This window comes from Nycticebus coucang, chromosome 20 (assembly GCF_027406575.1).
Source record: "Nycticebus coucang isolate mNycCou1 chromosome 20, mNycCou1.pri, whole genome shotgun sequence".
Classification (NCBI taxonomy): Eukaryota; Metazoa; Chordata; class Mammalia; order Primates; family Lorisidae; genus Nycticebus; species Nycticebus coucang.
In genome coordinates, this window is record NC_069799.1 from 42,205,622 (window position 1) to 42,232,290 (window position 26,669).

Genomic DNA, 26,669 nt, shown 5'->3' on the forward strand with positions numbered 1-26,669 from the left:
GACCAAAGAATTTGGGTGTGAGAAATGTCTGAAGTATGGTCTAATCATTACACTTAAGGAGAAAGTAAAATCTTACCTTATCATAGTATAATAAATGTAATTTATAGCCTTCTGTTACACAAAAAAAATATGTAAAATAGGGTAGGTAATCTTTTTTTTTTTTTTTTGTAGAGACAGAGTCTCACTTTATGGCCCTCGGTAGAGTGCCGTGGCCTCACACAGCTCACAGCAACCTCCTGGGCTTAAGTGATTCTCTTGCCTCAGCCTCCCGAGTAGCTGGGACTACAGGCGCCCGCCACAACGCCCAGCTATTTTTTGGTTGCAGTTCGGCCAGGGCCAGGTTTGAACCTGCCACCCTCAGTATATGGGGCTGGTGCCTTACCAACTGAGCCACAGGCGCTGCCGTGGGGTAGGTAATCTTAAAGCAAAAATGTTTTGCATGGCAATTAAAGAATGAGATTTGAGGAACTTCATCTAATTAGTATTCCAGATAAGCCATATCTTTTCTGAATTTTTGAATTTATAAACGGCATTTACAACATTCCATAGGAATGACATACAAAAAAACCATAGCTTACCCTTTAATTGAACTTAACAAATGTAGCAAATGAAATTATTTGTTTTTTTTTCTTTTTTTTTTTTTTTATTAAATCATAGCTGTGTACATCAATATGATCATGGGGCATCATACACTGGTTTCATAGAATATTTGACACATTTTTATCTCATTAGTTGACATAGCCCTCCTGGCATCATCCTAGTTACTTTGTCAAGACAGTTACATTCCACATTTGCCAAGGCTCACATGTACCTTTGTAAGATGCACCACATGTGTGATCCTTTCAATCCCCCTCCGTCTACCCACATCCCGCCTCCCTCCCCACGCTTTCCCCCTTCCCCCTGTTCTTAGGTTGAAACTTGGTTATAGCTTCATGTAAAGGTCCTAAGTTAGTTTCATAGTAGGGGTGAATACATTGGATATTTTTTCTTCCATGCTTGAGACACTTTACTGAGAAGAATATGAATAAGACAAACCCCTAGAAAATTTCCAGTTGTTGGTTTGATTTCTGCATTTGCACTTTTATTATGTACTGTGTACCCTGTGAACATAGGAATACATTTATTTATATCTTTATGAGTGTGTATAGTATCTTTATTTTAATGGTTTATGTATCTGTTTATTTTGACCTGAAATCACTTTAATAAGAATGACTAGAAGTTAATAATGATCTTGTGGGTCTCTTTATTTTGTTTCATCATTATATTGTATAAATATTCATTATTTCATTACAGGTAGACCAAGAATAATATACTATCATTTTATCAGTGTTTTTTAACTTTTATTTGTTTAATTTCAGATATAATCTTTTCTAGAAGGCTATTCTTTGAGCAGGTGTTCATTTAAGTGGGCTTTATTGGTTTTTTCCCCTTTTTTTTGCATATAATTAAACTGCTAAAGCGATAGACTCTAAAAATGTTTGGCCTTAACATTCTAACTATTTTAATTATACCTTTTAAATAGGTTTAAATGCAGTTAACTCACATTTAACCAAAACAGATTTTCCAAGTATAAACATAAACCTAAACTCCAAAGTCCCTATACTAATTAACACTACAAATTAAAATCCCCCAACATAGAAATAAAATATATGTGTATGAATAAAAAAGAACACTTCCTACTACATATATTTTTTTAATTAATTAATTTTTTTTTTTCAGTTTTTGGCTGGGGCTAGGTTTGAACCCACCACCTCCGGAATATGGGGCCAGCACCCTACCCCTTTGAGCCACAAGTGCCGTCCACCTACTATTTTTTTTGAGGGGAGGGGAAATATTACTTTTAACAGTAATGCCTAAATATAGTCTATTTCTCTGGTTAGTTTACTGACACTGATATTATCCTAAGTTTTACTTTTAAAGGGATTCCTCATTTTGGTCTTTGAGTCAAAATTATATATTCTCATAGCCTAGCTGCACTTCATCTTGAGCCGTGTTCCAGTGATGTCTTTACAACATTTTCAGGAAAGTAAGAAGTTTGGGATGTCTGAGTAATTCTTATGGCTTTTAAAATCTCCTTTCTTTCCTGCATGCACTCCTGGAGTCAGCAAATCTTTTGATTAATCCATTCATTAGGCTGCCTTAAATATGAAATTTGGGTCTCAGTGAGGTCTGATTATCCTTGAAGGTAATTCGGGATTTGCTTCTTGACCTGAGAAATATACTTGCTTTTCCCAACCTATGACCTATAGCTCTTCCCTCTCTGGCCAGAGGCCTCCTAGGAATTCACTTGGTTAGTTTTTGAGAAATAATCCAACGTAAGGGTTGATCTCTATCTTGAACCGGGAAGAGAACCCGAGGTCTATTTCAATATCATTTGTCACGTGAGGATCATTTATCTGGATCTCTGGGATGAACTTGAAGAGCAAGCAGGCAGCTGCTAGTCATTTGGAGTTGCATGCGCCAAGCCCCTAGAAGGCACTCTGAAGGAGTGTTCTGTAATCAGTATAGAAATGAGAGAATTAGAACCAGGTCCTTATAAATCATAAGGACACAAAAGTTGCAAAAACAGGGACCTGTCATATGGGCTGAGAAAAAAGTGACAACTATATGCCATCTATTTGTCCATTTTCTGAATTTGTACTGTGTATGAGTGAAGAATACAAAAGAGGCTACTGTAAACTTTTAGGAAGGAAGTTTTGGAAACATCTAGGTTATCGCCGCTTTATTTTGACCCTCAATGTTTTTAGGCAGGTGCTTAGCCCCTCCTTGCCAGGCAGCCTGGCACTTTGTTGTACTTTTTACTGGGAAACACATTTTAACATCTGCAACTCATTTGTAACCAAGAGATCAGCATGAGGTTTTCATGTATCTCTGCCATTCTTTAACCCATGACAAACACATTGATTTACCATGACAAACTTCCAGAAAGTTTCTCCCTTTGGCAGTGACTTACATCAAGTTCCACTAACAAAAATGTATTCTTAATGCTTTCAGCCTGAGCGAGAATAAGAAAGTTTTTCCCCATTTTGCTCTCCAACTCTAACGCCGTCAAAGTTGGAACCCAAAGGGTTATTTGAACACTAAGAGCCACTACCAATATACCTAATTAGAGAAGCCTTTTTTTTTTTTTTTTTTTACTATTCGTCTAAGGTTCTTATAGTGACACTTATATTTTTCACAAATATTAGTTAAAAACAAAGAAATCATAAATCTGTTTTTCTTTTTTTATTTTGTAGACTTCTAACATTCATCTCTCTCTGTTCTGTGTCTAACTTACTTTGTGGTTTTGGACTGGCAATAGACTAATCAATTCAGGTTAAATGGTAGGAACCGAGATGCCTGTCTTAAGCAGCCCATTTAGAAGAGCAAACAATGGAAGTGGAAAAAGATCTTGCAAAGTGTGAGGGTGATTTTCTTCTGCACGTTGCTTTTTGTACAAGTATTCCAAATGTGTCATGGTTTTTAATGTATTTGGCTATAGTTCAATGTCATTATGGAATGAAAGGTCATAGCAGGATGAGGAGAAGGCAAGTGAAAAATAGGTACCAGAGAAAGACAACACTGATATGTAAATAATTATAGCTGAAGCAAAGCAAAAAAGGCAAGGAAAGAAAGTCAACACTTGTGTGGGAGTAGACTAAGAAGGTTCACGTATTAGAGGTGATAAGTCTTTTGATACACATCTTGAAAAGGTCAAGTATTAAGAGCAGAGGAAAAAAATAAAAAAGGAGGTAGTGAGTTCACTTAAATCAGAGGTGAAAGAGAATCTAAACAATGAATGATGCCTAGAATAATGAGGAAGATTCATCAAACTGTAAGTGGGATGGGGGCTGGGCCTGGGTGCCAGGCTGGGCTGAAAGGCATTGGTACCTGAACCCTGAATTTCAAGGCGAGAGAAACAGGGAGCTGAGGATGACACAGGTGGTCCTTAGATGAGGACGTACGTAATCCTAGAAGTATGAGGAGTTCTTGATTAGTTTCATTGATGTACAGTGAAATCTGTGTAAGCTGACCACCCAAGGGACTGTAACAAACTGGTCAACATAAGGCACTAGGCCTACTGTATGGATGCGGACCTATGGTGCATGTCCGGTCTATGAAAATTAGGTCAACTTAAGGAGCTGTTCAACGTAGGGAGGCGGCCAACTATGGAGGTTCTACTGTATTTAGGTGGTTCCCCAAAGACTTTATTTTTTGCTTAATTTCTTTCATTTGATTGCAGGGCCTCTACACTGGTGTAGTGTACGTAACTTCCTTCAATTCCATTTTCAATTTGGCTGTTTTCATTACAAACAAGGTTCACCAGCCAGTGACGTCAGCAGGGCACGCATCTCCTTTGAAGCCCCTGCTGGAAATAGGACATATTTTGGCCTGCCACTAGCCAGCTTAAGCTCTTGAACAAATGTCTGACTACACTGTAATTGAATTTGCCTTACCTTGAAAACAATGTGATAAATATCTCACTTCAAATTTCGTGGTCATCTTAACTACAACTAAACACAGTCATACTGCTGATGAGAACTTTGGAGGTTTTTCCCTGGCAGTTACACACATTAAGTACACCATCTCCAGGTGCCCAGAACTAAATGGCTACTTTGCAAACATTCATGATGAGAAATTGTCATTTTTAATTTCTCAAAGCATATGATAGCAAAATATGGATGTAAAGCCAAAAATGCATGATTTAAATTATAAAACTATCTCTCTGTATGAATATACATATGTATTCTACACACATATATTCCCATATGTATGTATAAAATTAAACCAAACTTTTTTTCCCCCCCGAGTCCATTGGGCTAGACCAATAGCATTGAAAGGAATTCTGGCCAAGAAATAGTCAGTCACAGCATTTTTCTTAATAATGCTGAATGTTCTTGCCCAAGGGAGAGAAGAATGATTTCCAGACATAAATCCTTCTTTAGTATAGTGAAACCAAAATTGTTCCTTTTGTGTCATGATAGTACCAACCGCAAGAAGCTGGATTCCTACATCTTGACAAAGGAAAGGGTCTACTTCTCTCATCTTTTTGAAGTAGTTTCTATCAGTTGATCAGAGTGAGCTCCATGGGTGTGGGAAGATCACACACAAAAGCCATGATATCTAGTAGTCACATTTACTATTGAAAAATATGTGGATCCTTACGTTTTTAGAACTGATGATGTATAATAGACATTTATTGCTTCCCTACAGTTTCTAAAAGAAAGGAGAGAGATATTGTTAAGCGTTTTTATCCCGGCGAGAACACTTTTACACTGCTAATGTGACTGCAAATTAAATAATACAGCCTCTGTGGAAAGAAGTATGGAGAATCTTCAAAGAGCTCAAAGTAAACCTCCCATTTGATCCCACAATCCCATTAGTAGGCATCTACCCAGAAGAAAAACAAAAATCATTTTGCCATTAGGACATTTGCACTAGAATGTTTATCGTAGCTCAATTCATAATCACCAAGAAGTGGAATCAACCCAAGTGCCCATCAACCCATGAATGGATTAATGAACTGTGGTATATGTATATCATGGAATACTGTTTAGCCATAAAAAGGTGTAGATTTTACATCTTTTATATTGGAAAAGATGTAAAATCTTTTATAATGGAAAAGCAAGTATCCAATGTATACAATACTAATATGAAACAAATAGATAAACAACTACACACTCTCACAAGAGAAAGACACAATTAAATTTAAGTGGGGGAGAGGATAAAAGGGGAAGGAGAGAAGGGAGGAAGGAAAGGGGCTGGTAAGCTCTCCCCTAATGTGCACAATGTAAGGTATACAGTACACCCCGGGTGAAGGGCTCAACTAGAACTCTACCTAATAGACACAAACCACGTAACCTAGTCATTTACACCTTCGTATTAATCTGAAATAAAAAAAAAAAAAAGAGGGTAGTGCCTGTGGCTCAGTGAGTAGGGTGCTGGTCCCATATACTGAGGGAGGTGAGTTCAAACCCAACCCTGGCCAAATCGCAACAATAAAAAAAATTAAAAAAAAAAATTAATTAAAAAAAAAAAGAAAAAGAAAAAAGGTGAGGACTAGTATGGATCTGTAAACCATAAATTACAATAATTCTTTTAGAGTCTTCTACCCAACTTGGCATAACTAGTGCAACATTTTCTATGGCTCAGAGCTTTGTGGCATTAAGATATACATATCAACAATTTTTCTGACTGTCTCTAACTTTTTAGTTCCTTTTTGGAGTTTCTGTTTTGGTCTACAGGAAAGGCAGCAGATGGTGCGTGAACATTTCCTCAACCAAACCAGTCTAGCATTGCCTTCTGTCAGTTTCATCAAAAGGTCATTAACCAAATTTCATTCTTACCTGCACCAGGATTCATTTACCTTTGCTCGTGATTCTGGCCAAGCTGAGACCTGGATTGGGTTTCCCAGGCTCATCAGAGGTGGAAGATAAATTCCAATTTCTGCCTGTTGGATATTATTGAGTAATGAGGCATGAATTCACCTCTGCTGAGACACCGGGGGGTGGGGCGCAGAGAGGAAAGAAGATCGCTGAAGGAAAAAGAGAAAAAGGAATGATTATAAAACTTCCTTTAAACTTCAAGTTATCAGCATCCGATTCTAAAAGAAATATGGAGAAAATGATGTGGAACTTTTCTTTAGAGCAAAGTGCAGTGATAGGTTGAGTCCGGGGTGTCCAGAGTTCTCCTGGCCTGTGGGGCTGGGAATAACAGATGTCTTGTGATGGTATTTACCTTCTTCTCTCACCACTTTCCCTCATCTCAAAGCTTGGCAGGACTTCAAACTTATGTGCTCTTAAAACACCTTGTATCACTTTTAGTTTTCCTATTTTTATCATGAATAAATAGTTAAACAAGGTCTATCTATCTTCCCTATCAAACTATAATCTCCTCCAGTCAGAAATTTACTTTGCTCAATGCTGTTTCTTGCAGTGCAAAGCAAACAACTCTATACATGTCAGGTGAAAAAAAGTTGAGAGATTCAAAAGTTGAGAAAAATATTTCAAAAAAAAAAAACTCCTAACAGCTGGGTGCAGTAGCTTACATCTGTAAACACCAATACTTTGGGAGGCCAAGGCGGGAGGATTGCTTGAGGCCAGGAATTCCAGACCAGCCTGGGCAACATAGAGAGACCCCATCTTTACAAAAATAATTAAGCAGTGGCATGTGCCTGTAGAGTCAGCTACTCATGGGTCTGAGGCAGGAGAATAGCTTTAGCCCAAGTGTTAGAAGATGCAGTGAGCTCTGTGCCACTGTACTCCAGCCTGGATGACAGAACAAGTCCCTGTCTATGAAGATAAACAAACAAACAAATAAAACCTTTGGAATGAAAATAACAAATGATAATATCCTTTTATCAACATATTCATGTTAGATCAAGGGGTAGAAGACTGAAATCACAGCATGTCTGTCTGTCTTTCTTATAAATGGGTAATGAGTTTTCTTGCAACATTACGTATTTCCTTTGCATACATAGCTTTGTTTTGGCTTTTTATTTTTATGTAATTTTAAACTTCATGAAAAGTTGTAAATATGGTTCAAAGCACTTTTGTAGACACTTTTTCAAGAATATCACTTCCTGCTTACATTTTTACCCAATTTGCTTTATCATCTGCCACTATTCTATCCTTCTACCTCTTTCAAAGGATAGTTAATGAGATAAAGACATACCACAGTAACCCTAAATACCTAAGAATGTATTTTCTAAAAATAAGGAAATTCTCTTACATTTGTACATCTCTGTGTAAATACAATTATCAAAACTAGGAAGCATACCACTGGCATAAATATTATTCAATCCATAGTCCATACTGCATGTTACATCAATTGACCGAAGACTTTTTCCTCTGTCCCTGATCCATCCTTGGGTAATGAATCCCATTTAGTTACCATGTCTCTTTAGTTTCTTGATCCCTTAGTCTGTGTTTTATGACTGCCATTTCTGAAGAGTACAGGCCACTTTGTAAAATATACCTCAATGTGTATTTATGTGATGTTTCATCAAGAATAGGTTCAAGTTATGATTTTTTTTGCTAGTAATACCACAGTAGTAACATTGTACCCTTCTTAGCGCTTCATAGAAGGAGACACACAATGTTCACTGTACCATCATAGGTGATGTTAATCAGGAGTGCACAGTTGTGGTGACAGGGGCCAGGTTTCTCCTCACATGCAGTTTTTCTGGGGGGGAGTCTTAATTAGATAATACAAATTTTACAGATACAGCTAAGGGTATCAATGATGGTAAAGGACAGCCTGGAAGATAAATATGCCATCTCATCCTTTTAACTCTAAAATTGAACCCCTCTTTTTTTTTTTTTTTTGCTCTTATAATTTTATTTTATTAAATTAATTGCCGCAATGGACTTGTTCCTGTGTTTAGGTTGACTGAAAAGGAATGAAAGGCTATTACATGGGTAAACTGAAGTGCCATTTGCTACATTCCAATGAACCTTAATACAACATACATATAAAAATACATACAGAAAAATCTGCCAGGTAAGAGCTGGGGAGGGGGTAGAGAAGCTAAGTAAAGGCAGCATTATATCCACTTTACAAGGGAGAGCAGAACTGTATAAAACTGCATCTTCTTTATTCTGCATACTTTAATTCCAAAATAAAAAAACAATACACAACATCCACTTGGTCAAACTCGGGCGGGAATAGGGCTTGAGACCCCAGTTTCCTCCCTTACACCCAAGGACAGTCAATCAAAGAAAAAACTAGACATCAGCAGAGGAAGCCAAGTGGGACATGGCCACTCAAAGGCTGTGGGGATCATGGGTAACACTATACAGAGGCAAAAGGTTTCTAAGTATAAACTCCTAATCTACTTCAATGCGAGATGCATCCTCATCACCTTCAAGGGGTGGGATTTCATCGGGAACAGCAGGACTGGGTTCCTCTGCTGTCACTTCATCGTCATCAATGCCTAGGCCTAGCTTGATCATGCCATAGATGCGGTTGGAGTGGGTCTGGGGATCCTCAAGGGAGAAGCCAGAGGAGAGCAGTGCAGTTTCAAACAGCAGCACCACCAGGTCCTTGACAGCCTTGTCATTTTTGTCCGCCTCAGCCTTCTGCCGCAGCATCTCCACAATGGGGTGGTCAGGGTTTATCTCCAGGTGTTTTTTGGCCATCATAGAGCCCATTGTGGAGTTGTCCCGAAGCACCTGGGCTTTCATGATCCGCTCCATGTTGGCTGTCCAGCCATAGGTACTGGTCACGATGCAGCAGGGTGAAGACACAAGCCTATTGGAGATTGTCACCTTCTCGACTTTCTTATCCAAGATTTCTTTCATGAGCTTGCAGAGGTTCTCAAACTTTGCCTTGCTCTCTTCCATTTTCTTCTTCTTTTCCTCATCCTCGGGTAGCTCTAGGCCCTCCTTGGTAACTGAGACCAGGGTCTTCCCATCAAACTCCTTGAGCTGCTGCACGCAGTACTCATCAATGGGCTCAGTCATATATACCACCTCAAAGCCCCGCTTCCGCACTCGCTCCACAAATGCAGAGTTGGCCACCTGCTCTTTGCTCTCACCAGTGATGTAATAGATGGACTTCTGTGTTTCCTTCATGCGAGAGACATACTCTGACAGAGAAGTCATCTCATCTCCAGACTGGGAGGTATGATAGCGCAGCAGCTCAGACAGGGGTCGCCGCTTAGTGCAGTCCTCATGTATTCCAAGCTTCAAATTTTTAGAGAATGCCTCATAGAATTTTTTATAGTTCTCCTTGTCTTCTGCCAACTCAGAAAAGAGCTCAAGGCACTTCTTAACAATGTTTTTACGAATCACTTTAAAAATTTTGCTCTGCTGAAGCATTTCTCGGGAGATGTTCAGGGTCAGATCCTCAGAGTCAACCACACCACGGATGAAGTTGAGATACTCTGGTATCAACTCATCACAGCTGTCCATGATGAACACACAACGGACATATAGTTTAATGTTGTTCTTTTTCTTTTTGTTCTCAAAGAGGTCAAAGGGACCCAACAAGGGATGAAAAGCAATGCCCTGAATTCCAACTGACCTTCTACAGAAAAGTGCTTGACTGCCAAGTGGTCTTCCCAGTCATTGGTGAGGCTCTTGTAGAATTCTCCATACTCCTCCTGGGTGATGTCATCAGGGTTTCTGGTCCAAATGGGCTTGGTTTTGTTTAATTCTTCCCGATCAATGTATTTTTCCTTAATCTTCTTGGTTTTCTTTTTCTTATCCTTACTGCTGTCATCCTCCTCATCTGAGCCCACATCTTCGATCTTGGGTTTCTCTTCATTATCTTTATCTTATTCTTTCTCACCTTTCTCTTCTTCTGCCTCATCGTCGCTGATTTCCTTCTCTCGTTCCTTCTCCAAATAAAGGGTGATGGGATAGCCTATGAACTGGGAGTGCTTCTTCACTACTTCTTTGACCCGCCTCTCTTCTAAATACTCTGTCTGGTCTTCTTTAAGGTGGAGGATCACTTTGGTGCCCCTGCCAATGGGCTCACCATGATTAGCATGCACAGTGAAGGAACCCCCAGCAGAAGATTCCCCGGCATACTGTTCATCATCGTTGTGTTTTGTGATCACAACCACTTTCTCTGCCACCAGGTAGGCAGAATAAAAGCCCAATCATGGAGATATCTGCACCAGCCTGAAGAGCCTCCATAAATGCTTTAGTACCAGACTTGGCAATGGTTCCCAAATTATTTATGAGATCAGCCTTGGTCATACCAATGCCTGTGTCCACCAAGGTCAGAGTTTGTTCCTGAGGGTTAGGGATGATGTCAATTTTTAACTCTTTACCACTGTCTAACTTGGAAGGATCTGTCAGGCTCTCGTAACGAATCTTGTCCAAGGCATCAGAAGCATTAGAGATCAACTCTCGAAGGAATATTTCCTTGTTGGAATAAAAGTATTGATGATGAGCGACATAAGCTGGGCAATTTCTGCCTGAAAGGCAAAAGTCTCCACCTCCTCCTCTCCATGGTGCACTTCTTCAGGCATCTTGAAGAAATAGAGGTATAAGTACTAGTAATCAGGTGGGTCGGGGCTATCAGACTCGCACGCAGCACCACAGCTACGCAGGGATGACTCAAGAGCTGAACCCCTCTTTTTAAGCCAGACCATAAGAAAAATCATGTGCCTGGAGCAAGACAGGCTGGCCACGTGTAGACTTGCCTTATCTGACTGCATGTAGTTTTGTGCCATTGGCTCTATTGCATAATAAAAAATTTTTCTGGTCTTTGTTTTGATTCCTGACACAAATCCTTGGACTTTACTGATACGAGTACCTTTGTTATTCTGATGCCTGAGTTTATGCCAGTGAGAGGGCTCAGGGTCTGGGTTGGTTACTACAAAGACAAACCCTGTAATTAAAGGGTTGGGGCTTTGGGGCAGCCTGAACTTCAGCAAGAAAGGAGAACTGGAGATTGTGTTATCAGTCATGCCAGTGCAATGAAACCCCAGTAAAAACTCTGGACACCACTGAAATGCATAGCGTTTCCTGGTTGGTGAATACATCAATGTGACATGAAAGTGATACCCCTGATTTTGCGGAAAGAAGATATGGAGGCTCTTAAACTTTGTCCCATGTCTCCTCCGTTGGCTCATTCTGACTTACATCCTTTATAATAAGACTGACCATAACTACAGCACTTCTCTGAATTCTGTGAGTTGTTGTACTGATCATAAAACACGAAGGGGTCATAGAAACCCCCTGAATTTCTAGGCAGATGGACCCAAGTGGGGACCCAAGTGGCTGGCAGTTGAAGGGCAGTCTTATGAACTATGACCTTGAACTTGTGGATTTGCACTTCACTCAGGGTAGTTAGTGCCAGAACTAAATTGTACTACAACACTTGGTGTCAGAATAAGCTGTTATGGAGGAATATTATGCATAGTTTATAATGATATTTGAATTTGATAAGGTTTCAATTATGTACACATGTATGTCTATATAACGAATTATGTACATGCATGTAAATATATAAGTATGGATTATACATAAATCCATCAATGAAACATTAACTGAAAAAAATTACACAATAGTTTCATAATAGTTTCGTCCTTTTAAATTCTTTAGTGGAAATACTGATCCAAAGCTACTTAGAAAATTATGATCTTCATATTTACTTTTTAATGAGCTGCTAAATATTTACTTAAGTATCATAAAACTCACATTTGTTTTTGCCATTTTATTTAAAGAGAATGATGAGTGATTGGTCAGAATCCTTCTGAAGTGTTCCATGTGAAAAGTTTGTTCAATCATGGTTTCCTTTGGCCAGACTGTATTTATGCATGACAGATAAAAATTTGTGTTCTACTAAATGAGAAAGATTTCCACTGGAGAAATAAAGTAGACCCTTTTAAACATGTGTCTCCTTTTCTTTTCTTTTAAGTCAATATGTGAGCATTTTTAAAAGCTGTTTAAAAATTTCCAGGGATGAAAAGAACTCAAGAGACCTGAAGTTTGTTGCTATGTCTTTGGGAAGAATTATGCTCAAAGTATCTCAAGAAGATGCTGTTTTCTTGAGCTCATGAGTTTGAGACCAGCCTGAGCAAGAGTGAGACTGTGTCTCTAAAAATAGCCAGGCATTGTGGTAGGTGCCTATAGTCCCAGGTACTCGGGAGGTTGAGGCAAGAGAATAGCTTGAGTCTAAGAGTTTGAGGTTGCTGTGAGCTATGATGACAAGGTGCTCTACCACGGGCAACAAAATAAGACTCTGTCTCAAAAAAAAAAAAATGCTGTTTTACACTTAAAATAAAAAGTGTAGAGCAGTGCCTGTGGCTCAAAGGAGTGGGGTACTGGCCCCATATGCCGGAGGTGGTGGGTTCAAACCCAGCCCTGTCCAAAAACTGCAAATAATAATAATAATAATAATAAATAAATAAAAAGTGTAGTGAAATTTGCAATTATTTAGTATCCCTCTTATGTTTACCTTTTGTTGCTGACCAAGTTAACCAAAACCGAGCCACTGCTCAAAACTCCTTTCTGGAACATGAGGCAGGTGGTGCGAGCTGCCAAGGACAGCCAAGGTCAGGGCCACTGACCAAGGCTTAACTTTGACCACTCTCCATTCAGGGAGGGTGACTTCTTTTGAAGACATCCTTTCTACTGGGAAGTATTTACTAAGAATATCCAGGGGAACAGGTTCTTGAGCTAAGGCAAGAAGGCCAAAAATACTCATGAGAAGAGTACTCATGAGTACTCTTCTCATGAGTATTTTTGGCCTTCCTTGCTTACCTGGATATTTGGAGGACTGGTGGGTGATGAAGTGAGAATTCTTGACCTGCTAGCTGTGAAAATAGATCAGAAGCCTGAAACAGAGAGAGATTTTTGTGAAGCAAAAGGATGGAGAAAGTATTGAACACCTTCTCTGTGCCAGAAACGGTCAACTCATTTGATTCTTCACCCAAGCTTGTGAAGTAGATTTCGTCCATTTCTTTGTTATCCCATTTATTAGACAAATACTTAGTGAGCACCTGCTATGTGCCAAGCATTGTATAAAGAGCTGGAAACTCGGAGGTCCTTGCTTTTTGCACTTTACAGTCTTGTATATTTCAACATGCTTATTCCTTTCATTGAATGCTGATTTGAAGCATTAGAATATTTCTGCAATAAAATTAATGTACAAGAAGGTATGTAGGGGGTAGGCTGGGAGTAATAAGAGGAAATGATCTGCTTTCTCCACATTTTCATAGGAAGAATGGGAATGAGAGAAAAAGAGCAAAACCCAACTTGTCTGATGTTTTAACTGCCCTTCCTGGGCCTCTCGGTGACCTCTGTTACTTGATAAATACTTGGCCTCTGCACGTTTTTCTTCATCATATTCCAATGAGCTTTATTTCAAGATCAGCCTGTCTATTTCAGAGGACTGATCTCCTTCCAGACTTCAGATGGGAAATGTCAGCCCTCCTGTCAACATCTCTAACATTTAAATTCTTGGGATACCGGAGGTGCTCTGAGAAAGCAGATAGGAATTGACTGTACACCCTTCTCCCGGATGCCACTGAGGAGTGACAAAGGAGGTCTTCTCAACCATTCTCTAATATAAAGTAGGCCAATAAAGAAATGATAGAGATCAGGAATCATTTCCTTGCTAAAAGGCTTAACGGGCATATTCAAAACAGAAAGGCACAAGAGTATGGAAAACTTCATTAATTCATGTTGCAGCAGGTGTCAGGACCAGCCAGGCATTCTGAGCGTTAGAGAAGCCGGGCTTCAGTGTTGTTATCCAACTGACATCAAATTTACTAATACAAAGGCCACATTTGCCCAAATGGGTGTGCTCTAGGATGTCCTCAATGTGACAGTCTCCACAAGGGATTTTACAACTCTGCCCTCCTCTCCCCTGTCCCTGAATATGCATTTCTGCAGAATTCTGTCTTTTGGCCTGGCCCTATGTGGCAATGAGAGAAGGAACACCCCTTTCATGTTAAATGAATGCTGCCCAGAGCCATTAGGTCTGAATGTGTGAACTTGTCTGGTGATTTCTGCATGGCTGAATGCTCCTTAGCTGACTCATAAGAAATTTTCGGGGTTGTTTGCTACGCCATGAAGATTCATCCCAAGTTTGGCCAGCATGCTGGGTGAATGCTTGGATCTGATTAGCAGGACTTACTGTAATTTGCGGAGTGCTAAAATTAAGCTTGGCAACAGCCTCTGGGGGTGGGGAGGAAGCCTCAGCCCCTGCTGACCTGAGGCTGCCTGTGACCCGTAGACAGGCAGGGAACAGGTGAAGTAGAAACTTAGGCAAAGATGCCATTTCAGAACTAACATGAAAAATGTCTAGGATGAGTCGTGAAGGGATTGAAAGGGGATGGTGGCGATCTTAGCATGCAATATTATGAAAGGACTGGGAAAGAGGGGGAGGATTTTTTTCTTCTTTTCTCCTTCCCTGCTCCCTCTCAGGAGACCAAGACCTGAAGGGACTGCTGAAGAGAAACTGTATTTGTCACAGCAAGAGTAATCAGTATGTTGGCATTTGGACTCCAGTGACAAGGATGAAAATGAGATTCTGTGAAAGACGTATCAGAGTCAACAGGCAGGAGCTTGGCTGTGGCAGGAAGAATGAAACAACCAAATTGAGACAATTTGCTGAAGAAAGTGAAATTGTCAATAATTGCCTTAAACGGAGTGCATCCCCGGTGGTGGTGGTGGCGGTGGCGGTAGGGGGAAGTGGGGTGCTTAGTGGAAAGAAGGGGGAGCTCAGGCTTTATTGTGTTAACTTGAAGCAGCTGTGGAGGCCTCCTGGCGAGAATGCCAGAGAGACAGTTGGATAGATTACTGCCCAGGGGGAGTGAATGACTTTCAGATTTGTTTGGTCCCTTGATCCAGCACATGGGCTCGCCTTTTCTCTTCTAACTTCCAGCAGCTCAGTGTAACCTTCTTACTCTGTTACCTCTATCACATGTGATCAAGACTGAACCCTGGGTGAGAAAGTTTGTAAGAGGATTGCACTCAGTGCCATATCTCAGCAAAACTCTGTTAACTCAAAATAGGGCTGGGGTCCACGTCTCACTTGAGGCCAGCTTGTATGTGACTTCTGGATTGTTGTTTATCAACAAGCTGTGTCTTGATACAGCTGTAAAAATTGGATGAGTGATTATTTACATGTCAGCCAGAGAATGCCCGATCTCACCCAGAGCCATTGGGAAGCATCCAGTCATGATAATACCAATAATTCTTACATTTCTAAGGAAAGCACCCTAGGAGGGGCTTCAGACTCATCTTATAATTGCCCACAGCATGCTCTAATGAGGTAGGAAGGGAGATGGAGCTCTTTCTCAATATTATCTCAGAGGGTGAAGGCACAGGTTAAGTGAATTACCCAAGAAGGAGCAGAATGTCAACTTAGGTGGCGCCTGTGGCTCGGTGAGTAGGGCGCCGGCCCCATATGCCGAGGGTGGCGGGTTCAAACCCGGCCCCGGCCAAACTGCAACCAAAAATAGACGGGCGTTGTGGTGGGCGCCTGTAGTCCCAGCTGCTTGGGAGGCTGAGGCAAGAGAATCGCGGAAGCCCAAGACTTAGAGGTTGCTGTGAGCCATGTGACGCCACGGCACTCTACCCGAGGGCGGTACAGTGAGACTCTGTCTCTACAAAAAAAAAAAAATAATAATAATAATAAATAAATAAAACAACTAATTAAAAAAAAAAAAAAAGAATGTCAACTTATCCTCACCTATCTCAAAAACTGGATTTCTCTGCCCTGATCTTATGTTCTGTATGAATGGTGTGTGCTGAAACCTGTATTCAGAGACCACCTGCTCCATCCAATCTCAGAGAGCTTCTAAGAGCCTTTAGATGGGAATAGAACCTTTTTCTGGGGCCAGAAAGATCACTACTTAGAGGAAAATAAATCCTTAATAGGAAACATACCCTGAGGCAGTGGGGGGCTGGGGAATACAAGGTCACTGGGTGACACTTGAGTCAGTTTTCACATACAAATGCTCACATGCGCACACACACAGGCTCTTCCCCCCTCCCCCGCAATTGTTGAAAAGCTCACGTAGAGAGATAAGAGAGAGGGGAGACAAGTGGAACACCCCAGAATCTCATTTCATGTGCTGTCTTGAAGGGCATTTGAGATCCTATCAGAAAAAATCTTGCCAGAGGATGGACACATCCATGTGAGGCCATGGGAAGGAACTGACAGAGCCCATCACCAGACAGACATGTGGATGTGGAAGTTAAAGAGCAAAAAAATGGCACAGGGTCCGTACTTGGAAGAACAAATGATGCCTTTTAGACTACAGAGCCTGGGGCAGTGTTAATGGTTTATGGAAAGGCCACTCTGCCTGGTAATGGATATCATCAAAACTGGATTCAATTTAGCAGTAGCACAATAACTAAATGTTACAGTCATTTTTGAGCATAAACTTTAATACACATATATGCAAAGATAAGATCATTCTCCCAGAACCTCTTTAGAGAACTGTATCACACGATCATAAAGAAAGATAGTATTTTTATTACTTTAAATTTGCAGATGCTGTTCAGGCCTTTTCCTTTGAACAGCTTCCTTTCCCTTTGAACAGCTTTTCCCTTTCCCTGGCTTGTGCCCTATCCACAATTCTATATGAATACCGTGTGTTGAGACCTATATTGAGAGGCTGCCCACCTGACCCAACTCTGAAAGCCCATCATGGGTGTTAAGGAATTGGAATACTACTTCTTGAAGATGACGGTAAACTCATTTTTATAGGAAAATGGATCCTTCATAAAAAACCTCTCCAAGAGAGCTAGTATTTCAGGCTTCACTTGATCTCTGGGGAGAAGGAGCTTTCTCGTTGGCTATTGCAAGAATATGCCAGAGCTAACAGAAATCTTGTATATACAGTAGAACATCCATTAGTTGACCATGCAAGGGACTGTAACAAACTGGTCAACATAAGGAACTAGACTTATGGGACTGATACATACATGTGGTGCATGTCCAGTCTATGAAAATTACGTCAACTTAAGGAGAGGGTCAGTGTAAGGAGATGGTCAACTATGGAGGTTCTAGTGTATAAAAATTCAGTTCTCAGAGAAAACCCTTACTACCAGTCATTGGTTTAAAAATAAATAAACAAAATAATTTTTTTGGTCTGTATTTTTTGTGTCCCTTCTTGTTATTTATTTAGGCTATTTGGGAAAAAATGGAACTGCCATCAAACTACAATTTCAGAGCACTTGCTATAAAACGCCAAACCAGTGGAAGAAAAGCTAAAAAATCCAATCTGCCAGAAGATTTCAACACACCTTTTATGGGAAGGTAATCACATAGATGTGAGCCCATTTGCAATGGCTTCTAATTTTATGTCTCTGCCTCTGCTCCTGATGGAATAGATGTTCTCCCATGGAATGGTGGGGATATGGCAGAGACCACTGAGCCCAGATGCCATGGCGGTGAGGATGGGCAGCCAGCTGCCTGGTTTTGATTCACTTCTACCTCTGATTCAGTATGGGTCCTTGGACAACAGATTTAGTCTTTCTGCACTGGAGTTTCTTCATCCAGATGAAGATGATATGATATTAGTACCCAATCCCCACCGTTGTTGGGAGGATTTGAATTGAGTGCCATTGCGCAGAAAGTCCGTGGTTGAGTTGGCTGCTTTGTCATCATTGTAAGTGGCTCACTTGACTGCCCATTTACATTTATGGCATGTCTTTTGGTCTTTTTCTCTTTCTCCCTTTGTCTTCCTCAGAAGCGTATGTTGTGCAGAACATAAGTTTTGCTATTGAAATAAAATAGAATTTCAAAGGCTGCAAACAGCTGCTCGTTTGTATAATCTGTAACATTGACAATTCCAATAAATAGTTGGTCAAAGGTCCCCTCGTCAGAGCCAGATTTTCCTCTTTAATGTTATTAACGAGTGTCTCACTGATAAACCGTGGCTAAGTTGGAACTTTGATGTTTACATAAACATGCTCAGCCCGACTCAAGTGGGAGCCGCCTCTGGAGAGCTGGGAGAGGCTCCAAGTAAACTTTCTTGAGCTGTTGAGTCACAAGCCACCAGAAGTGTGACTGTGTCCCCCTGTCCCAGCACAGCACCCACACAGGTGCTGCAGTGACCACATTTCTTTCTGTCTTTGCAGAGAACATGCTATGTAGAGAATGGATTCTAACCACGGAAGCAGGTTAGAATCAGCTGAGAAGGAGAGTGTTTGCTTTCTCCTGTCGGGACCTCCATACCCCTTCTAGCCTCCTCTCCTCTCATTCTGGCCTGTTCTAAAGGCCCCCACCCTGTAGAAGTGCCCAGGGGCTATGTCCTGATCTCATCTTCCCATCAAAATCTATTTGCTTTCTAGCCTGTCCCTCTGCACTTCTCCTAGAAATAGTCTGGTAAACTAAATCTAGTAGCCATGGACTGCAGTGTGTGTGTGTGTTTGTAAAACAGCACAAGTATCAGAGTCTTGAAGGACACTAATGGTTGAACCTGTTAAGCTCCCAGATTTAATTCACATTTTAGCAAATATCCATGTTGCCTTAATATAGAAGGGAAAATAATGCGGAGAGGCGCAGTGTCAGGATCAGTAGGGGACTTGTTCAAGGAAGTCCTTTCTACTATGTCTCAAGTCCCCCGTGACATCTCTATGACTGGTTCAAACACTAGGTTGGCTTTGAAAACAGCCTTAGAGATCAAACGTTGCGTATACCAAGTCCAAAGGTCCTGGATAGACTTAAGCCTCTTAGCTATTGATGACAAATTTTGAAATGTTCTCTTGCTTGGAAGAGACCTTAAAGATGGCTGGGAGACAAGGTGAAATACTGCCAGAACTTTGAAGTCAGACCAGGGCTTCCAGTCTTAGACTGTGTGTTAACATCAGTTATTAGGAACATTATTGTTCCTAATAACAACAGTGGCTGTGCTGTTCTACAACACTCCCCCCGAAAATCAGGCCTGGGGGAGTAGTTTGAAGACCTACTAGGCCACCTTCCATCTGCTCTGTTTCTAATTAAGAATCACCTACCTAGACCAACTGGTTATAAGTTCCAGGTACAGGTCCATCTGGATGTTCCCCCGTCCCCTTGGCTCCCAGTGTCAAGAATTTGTACTGGTACCCCATTGAGCCAAAGACAGAGTGACCACAAACACAACACTTTCCCACACACACAGTTTATTGCAGGAAAAAGAAAGAAGGTCTACAAAGTGAAAATGCAGAAGGAAGCTACGCAGAATGAAGCAAGTGAGACTACGTCCCAGAAAGAGGGACGGATCAGTCTCCAGAAGTGGAGGAAGGCGCCAAAGTCTGGGCACACACCACCTTTTATAAGCTCACTATTTGTCCCGCCTTTCTCTTGGCAAGATGGTTTTTTTTTTTTTGAAGAGACAGAGTCTCATTGTACCGCCCTCAGGTAGAGTGCTGTGGTGTCACACGGCTCACAGCAACCTCTAACTCTTGGGCTTCCGCAATTCTCTTGCCTCAGCCTCCCGAGCAGCTGGGACTACAGGCGCCTGCCACAACACCCGGCTATTTTTTTGTTGCAGTTTGGCCGGGGCTGGGTTTGAACCCGCCACCCTCGGCATATGGGGCCGGCGCCCTACTCACTGAGCCACAGGCACCGCCCAGGATGGGTTGTTGTTTTTTGCCTTTGGGATGATTGACAAATTGAGCTTATGTAATAGATTACATCACAGGTTTAATTAGATGGTAACACTCTAGATCAGTTATAGGACATTAGGAACTTTTTACTGTGCATTGTAAACTTGTTATAAACTGTAAAGAGTTCCCAGCTGCAGTCTGGTTGCCAGCTACCATCAGTTCCCTCTCTCCACCCTTAGCCACTTCCTTGCCATCTGCTTATCTTCTACCAGACCTAACACTGGCTGTACTACTCATCAGCTAAGGGAGTTGGAATAGGTTATTTAATTTCTCTTAGTTTCCAAATCTGTAAAATGGGGACAATAATATCTAAAGCATAGTGCTGTTCTGACGGAACAAGATAACATAGGTCAATTGCCCAGTACATTGCAGGCATTCTCGCAATGTTAGTTTCATTTCCCACCAAATCAGTTCCTACACAGCAGCAGCGATGTCTAAGGAGGTTAAGTGATTTACTCCAGGTCAACATATGAATATGTCTACACCTCAGTAGACAGCATTTTACAAGTCGTAACTGATGGGCAAAGAAAATCCTCCACAAAGTCTGTTTGCCATTCATGTTCTTCCCAGAAGCAACAGAGAACATGCTTTGCTCTAGGACAAGTTCTCTTGAGGTCTCAGGGCAGATGTGAGCTTTTGGGCTGTCAGCTTCTCACAAATTTTGTCCAACACAAGTGTGGTAATTTTGTGACAATCGTTACTCTGCTGGAAGTTGAGAGGAGATGACCAAATATATAATTTTCGTGTTTCAACTTTTCGCCACCACGTTATTATCTTTAAATAGAAAATAATGTACGCACAAAATGGCTAGGTACTCTTCCCCTCCCCAACTCCCTGGCCTGCTTTCCTTTCCTGTTAGGACTCATCACATCCCAGTCTGCAAGCTGTCTAGAAAGTACTGCTTTCAAATATTAAGGGCCAAAGTTTCAATTGGCCTCCTTTCTCTGTCCTTCTGTTATTTACTGGAGGTGCTGATTCTAAATGCAAAATTCCAATTTACTAGTATAATTACCCAATTTATATGCACAAAGGTGGGCTGCCACTCACAAAAATTAATGCAGCCCCAAATACTGCAGGTGAGGCCAGTTCAAATGTGATCTTCACTTAACACATTCAGAACCTGGCTGGGAACACCACTGGCTAAATTATCTTAGTTATGCCACATCTCTTAATTTTATTGGTTATTCCTTTGATGGGGGTCTTGATCTGAGTGTCCATAGAGGAATCTTGATTTGATTTCATTTGCAGCAAAGAGCTCGAGTGAATTTTTCAGAAGGGTGATATAATGATATTGGAAATTTTGCCCAATGAATGATTGGTGGACCCCCAGGTTGGGGTGTGTGTGAAGAGGCCATCAGTCCCGAGGTGATGTGCACAGGCTGGGGACACAGCCTGGAGATCTGGAGGGGAGAAACACATCTTGTGAGTGGTAAGTGGCTATAGAAGGTACTAGTTTTTCAAGGAAATTGGGAATTGCTTAATATTCAGGTGAATTGAAATGACTGTAAGAGGCTCAGATTTCCAAAGAAAGTAATACAGGTGGTCTTTGACTGGAGGGAGAGGTTATTTAGGAATTCCTACTGGAAAACACACATTAAATTTGGGTCCTTGATGGTGGACACCACATCTCATTCATTTCTGTGTTCCCCAGAATATTTTTTACAGTGTCTTGTCCTGAGTGCTTAGACATTCATTCATAAATTTGGTGGATAATTGACTAAGGTGGGAACATTTGAATGACAGAATCTTTTTGTTTTTTATTAAGTCATAAATACATAGATCATGTATACATTGATGCCTTTATGGGGTACAATGTGCTGATTTTATATACAATTAGGAATGATAGAATCTTTAGGCAAAGCAAGTCTACTACTAAGATGGCTGAGATCAAGGTTTTTGTGTTGAAGGTTTACACAGATGACAGTGTCATGATGGTAGATGGCCAGATAATAAAAGATATGTACACCAGCCATGTTCTAAAAGGAAGGTTCTTCTCTGATAGATTTCTATTTCTGGGGCTCTCTTGATCTGGTTGGCTGTATCTGGGTCGCTGGCTTTCTCTAGCTCTACTGTTCAAGAAAAAGCAGAGCTCAACGTGTCTAAATCTGGTTGGAGGCAGGAGGGAAACCATCTCACCTGGGAACCACATGGATTGAAAATTGTAAAGTCATGCTCATGAAGCCCCATGAAAGCTGGAGCATCATCTCCTCTGAATGCTGTTCCGCATCTGGTCTGTGCTTGCGAGTGTCCGGTGATGACAAGGGAAACCTGGCAGCTCATCAAATGACGACCGTAAGCCTGAAGTTATGCAACACTCATATCTGCCATAAGTTTACATCTATTAAAAGCTGCTTGATACTACAGTAAGTTTCTATCTTTGTGCCTGGCAAGATTTTTTTAGGCTCTTAAAACTACTTGCCTTTTAGGCAGGCAAGAATCCAAAAGCTGAGGCTTGAAATAACCACAATTCCTGGATTCGTATTTTGAGCGGCCTGCAAAGATTGGCCATTTCTCCTTCACATCTCTCTCCTTTCTCTCATCTTTCTCTTTTTTCCTTTGGTTCGCCGTCACATGGTTTTACTGCCGCTTGTTTATTCAACAATCTGTATAAATTTAACATCACATGATTAATGACTTCCCTGCCAAATTTAAGGACACAATTGCACTGAAACTCCTCTGATAGCAATAGCAGATTTAAAAGTCCAATTTAAAAGTAACAAGCTTGGCATTTGATTCCTTTGGATTTGCCTTATAGCTATGATTACTATTAATTTTTTTGTTGCATTAACTCAGGAGATTTTTTTTCAGCTACATAACAGTATCTTCTGCCATTTCCCCGGCTCCTTCAGGCATGTGGGCATCATTGGTCTCCTTCTGAAGAGAAGCATGGTAATGAGACAGGGTTACAGGCAGAAGGTCGGCATGTGCCCTTTTTGCTCTGGCAAGACAAAAATGTTAACGTGACCAGCAAGGCTAAAAGCAACTCGCAGACTGGGGTGTTAATCTCCATTGGTCACGCTGGAGGAATTTTCTCTATCCCACTTTCCTGATAGGGAAAGTGAATTCCAAACCTGAGGCCAGTCCTTTGAAGGTTACAGGAAAAAGAAATACTTTAATGTCTGCAAATAATCCTTTCTTGCTACGGGGAAAATAGATCTATTAATAAAATAAAAAAAGTTGTGCAAATATTTCTTCAAAGAGAGGCAATAAAAATGACAAAGTGCTTTATGCTAAGGCCTCCAGCCATCGTGAATGTCCTGAGTCACTGTAAAAGCTGCATCAACTCTAGAGGAAGAGGCCGGTAGGATAAGAGCTTGCTAGAGGTGGAGGTATGCCCACATGCCTCAGTGATGCCTCAGTACCTCTGGGAGGTAGTGTTTATGCTGAGACCCCCTCTGCTTGTATAAAAGACCAGTCCTCTCAGGAAATATTCCTCTTTTCTTTGCTTCCAAAGAGTGGCTTAGTGTTAAATATATTTGGTCTTTGTTCTGGGCTCTAAAACCCTTGGATCATTCTCGAGTGATCAGAATGTCATTTTTTTTTTGGCTGTAATGAGCCTGTTTTGATCACCTTGAGGTCTCTGATTAACAGATTCCTTATTTTAATTCAAAGCATTCCAAGCCTTTTGACAAAGCTTCATTTCTTTAACCAATTACAAATCAAGAGTCTTTGAACCCACCTATAACCTGTAACTTCCCTTCCATATGAAAAGTCCTACCTTTTAGGGCCAACCCAATATACACTCTCCATATATTGCCTTCCAACTTTATGTGTAATTTCTGTCTCCCTGAAAGCATAAAACCAAACTTTAACCCAACCACGTCCAGTCCACTTGGGCGTGGCTCCAGGCCATGGTCCTCAAAGTTGGCTTAGAATAAACCTCTTTAAATTATTTGACAGAGTTTAGTGTCCTTTCTGTTGACAACTAGGAACAACATTAGATTGCAAATATCCATGCTTCACTTTTCTTTTCTTTTCATCACTTCTTTTATCTCTCCTTCCTTTCTTCTTGAGGACCAAGTTCCTTCTGGTTATGGAAGATTCTCAGAGGGCCAAAACCTGGTTTGAGTCATAGAACATAAACAATGACAATTTAGGCCATGGAGTAAGGCACTGAGGGTTAGGATGCTATTGAGAAAAGCATCCAGAACTAAGAGGAGCAGAAATACAAAGACACGTGACCTTGTTATTACAAAGACTAAGTTGTCAATCTTCAGAAGAGGACAAGGCTACATCGTGGGAGAATTTTAAAAAATGGTAATGGGAAATTAGATTGTGGCTAAAAACCTAAGGTTAGTTAGCAGAGGCAGATATCGAACAAAGGAAAAAAATAAAAATAGGCATAAGCTGGTTATTTTAATTTTGTGTCAATGTTTGGGTATTTGGGCAGTTCAGGCCCTTCCCTTAAGGAGTGATGGATATGCATGCTTTTCATTGGATTAATAGAGAATAGCTTTCTTGGAGCAAAAAAAAAAGGATTATTTGTAGACACAAAGGTATTTATTTTTCTCATAACCTTCAAAATACTGGCCTTAGGCTTGGAATTCACTTTCTCTATTAGGGAAGCAAAACAGGGAAAATTCTTCCTTATTTCTTTTGTTACTGAAAAGGTAAACATAACCCTAATTAGCTTGATGATACTAGCCATTTTGAGCATGTGTTAATGTGTCAGGCACCAGGCTGGGGCCTTTGGTGACAGGAGCCTACTTATTCTTCCCATTTTACGGATGAGGAAACTAAGGCTCAAATCGTTGAACTGTTCAAAGGTCCCTAGAGACTTAAATCAGGGCTCTCTGGCACAGAAACCTAAGTATCTGCAGTCTCACCATGCTGCTGGGGCCAGGCTTGCCTTAGGTCACCCCAGGGTGCCCCCACACAATGAGGTTTTAGGGCAGCCTGCTCTTCATTCCAGATTCCCTACCCTCCTCCCCCCGGAACTGTTTCCTGCTCATTGGTTGATTCTTTTTTTTTTTTTGTCTTAATTTTCAGATTAATATGAGGGTATAAATGTTTAAGTTGTATTGTTTTTGTTTCTAAGGTAAAGTTCAAGTTGTACTTGAACCCTTCACCCAGGGGGCATGCTGAACACCCTCGCATTGTGCACAGTAGGTGAGATCCCACCAATTGCCCTCCATCCTTCCCTCTCGCCTCTCCTTCCTCTCCCCTCCCCGTGGCTAGACTATACTTGTGTTTAACTTTCCTGTGGGCATGTAGTTGTTTAAATACTGGTTTCATATTAGTATTGAGTACATTGAATTATTTTTTTTCCATTCTCGAGATACTTTACTAAGAAGGATGTGTTTCGACTCTGTCCAGGTAAACACCAAAGATGTACAGTCTCCATCTTTTCTTATGGCTGGATTGTACTCCATGGTACACATATGACACAGTTTGTTAATCCATTCATGGGTTGATGGGCACTTGGGTTGCTTCCACATCTTGGCAATTGTGACTTGAGCTGATGCTTGATTCTTGAACTTAAGTGTCTCTTCTCTACTGTACTTAAAATGAAACTGTTTCTCTTGCTTTGGTTTTGTTTGTGTGTTTCTTTGTTTATTTTTAATTTTTGGCAGAGATGGAGTTTGCACTGTGTTTCCCTGGCTGGTCTCAAACTCCTGGCCTCGAGCCCTCCTCCTGCCTTGGTCTCCCAAAATGTCAGGATTTTAGATGTGAACTGTTGCACTGGCTGGCTTGTTTTTGTTTATTTTTGAAAGCAGAGTTTTGATAGGGTTTGAGAGAAAGAGGTGTAAAGACACTTAGAAGCCTGAAAGAATCAGGGCCAGAGGTACCAATGAGAAGAAAAGAAAGCAAAGATGTAGGTCTGTGAAGGAAAGTGTTGTCCTTCCTAACTGTATTGAGGCCAGTTTTATTCCTGACCAGGGAGCTGTTTCCTAGGTCCAGTACTGTACTTAACATTGAGATGTAAGGAGTAAATATAATGGGGGAGGAGAAAGTGGAGAAGGAGGAGGAGGAAGGATCAACCAGAGACTATCTGGGTAATATATTTGGAAACTTTGTTTTTCCTTTCAGAAATTGCAAGAATGTTTTTTAAACATTTTCTTTTTTGGCCTGGATTTTATGTATTCATTAAATTATTGGCATACCTGAAAAGAGGCAGTTTTAATGTATTCATTAATTTATTGAACCGAGCAGGAGCTAATAGCTGCAAATATAATTGGTAGTGTCATGGGTACATTTGCAGAAATCTGCAGAGGAATTTTCCCAAATTTTGTGTTACATTAAAGCAACTTCTCATGCTTTAAAATGTTCCTCTTGCTGGCTTTGCAGGTGTTTTTATGAGGAATACAAGTAAGTGGACATAAATAAAACATTTAAAAACTGTTACCCGTCAAGATTTCTACACTTAGTATCTGAATTTTGGGGAAACTGCCTGTATTTGCCATCTTTCTAGGGAACAGGAATGTCTGAAACTACTAAATGTTTTGGAAATAGTATTAGGGAATTAGTAGATTGAAATTTTAAATTTCATAGATCTAGAAGCATCTTTAGATGGAGTCATAAAGGGCTTAGGCTAGTTTGAGACAATGGAGATTTCTACCTTTTAAAATAACATAAGGGGCCGGGTGGCAGCTGTGGCTCAAAGGAGAGGGCGCTGGCCCCATA

General features: G+C 40.8%; 1 pseudogene across 1 annotated transcript; it reads right to left on the reverse strand.

Moving 5' to 3' along the window:
• Positions 1 to 8,633: 8,633 nt before the first annotated feature.
• On the reverse strand, positions 8,634 to 11,049 carry LOC128573014 (heat shock protein HSP 90-beta-like; annotated as a pseudogene). Its single transcript, XR_008376296.1, has one exon. The product of XR_008376296.1 is annotated as a heat shock protein HSP 90-beta-like (transcript).
• Positions 11,050 to 26,669: the final 15,620 nt, after the last annotated feature.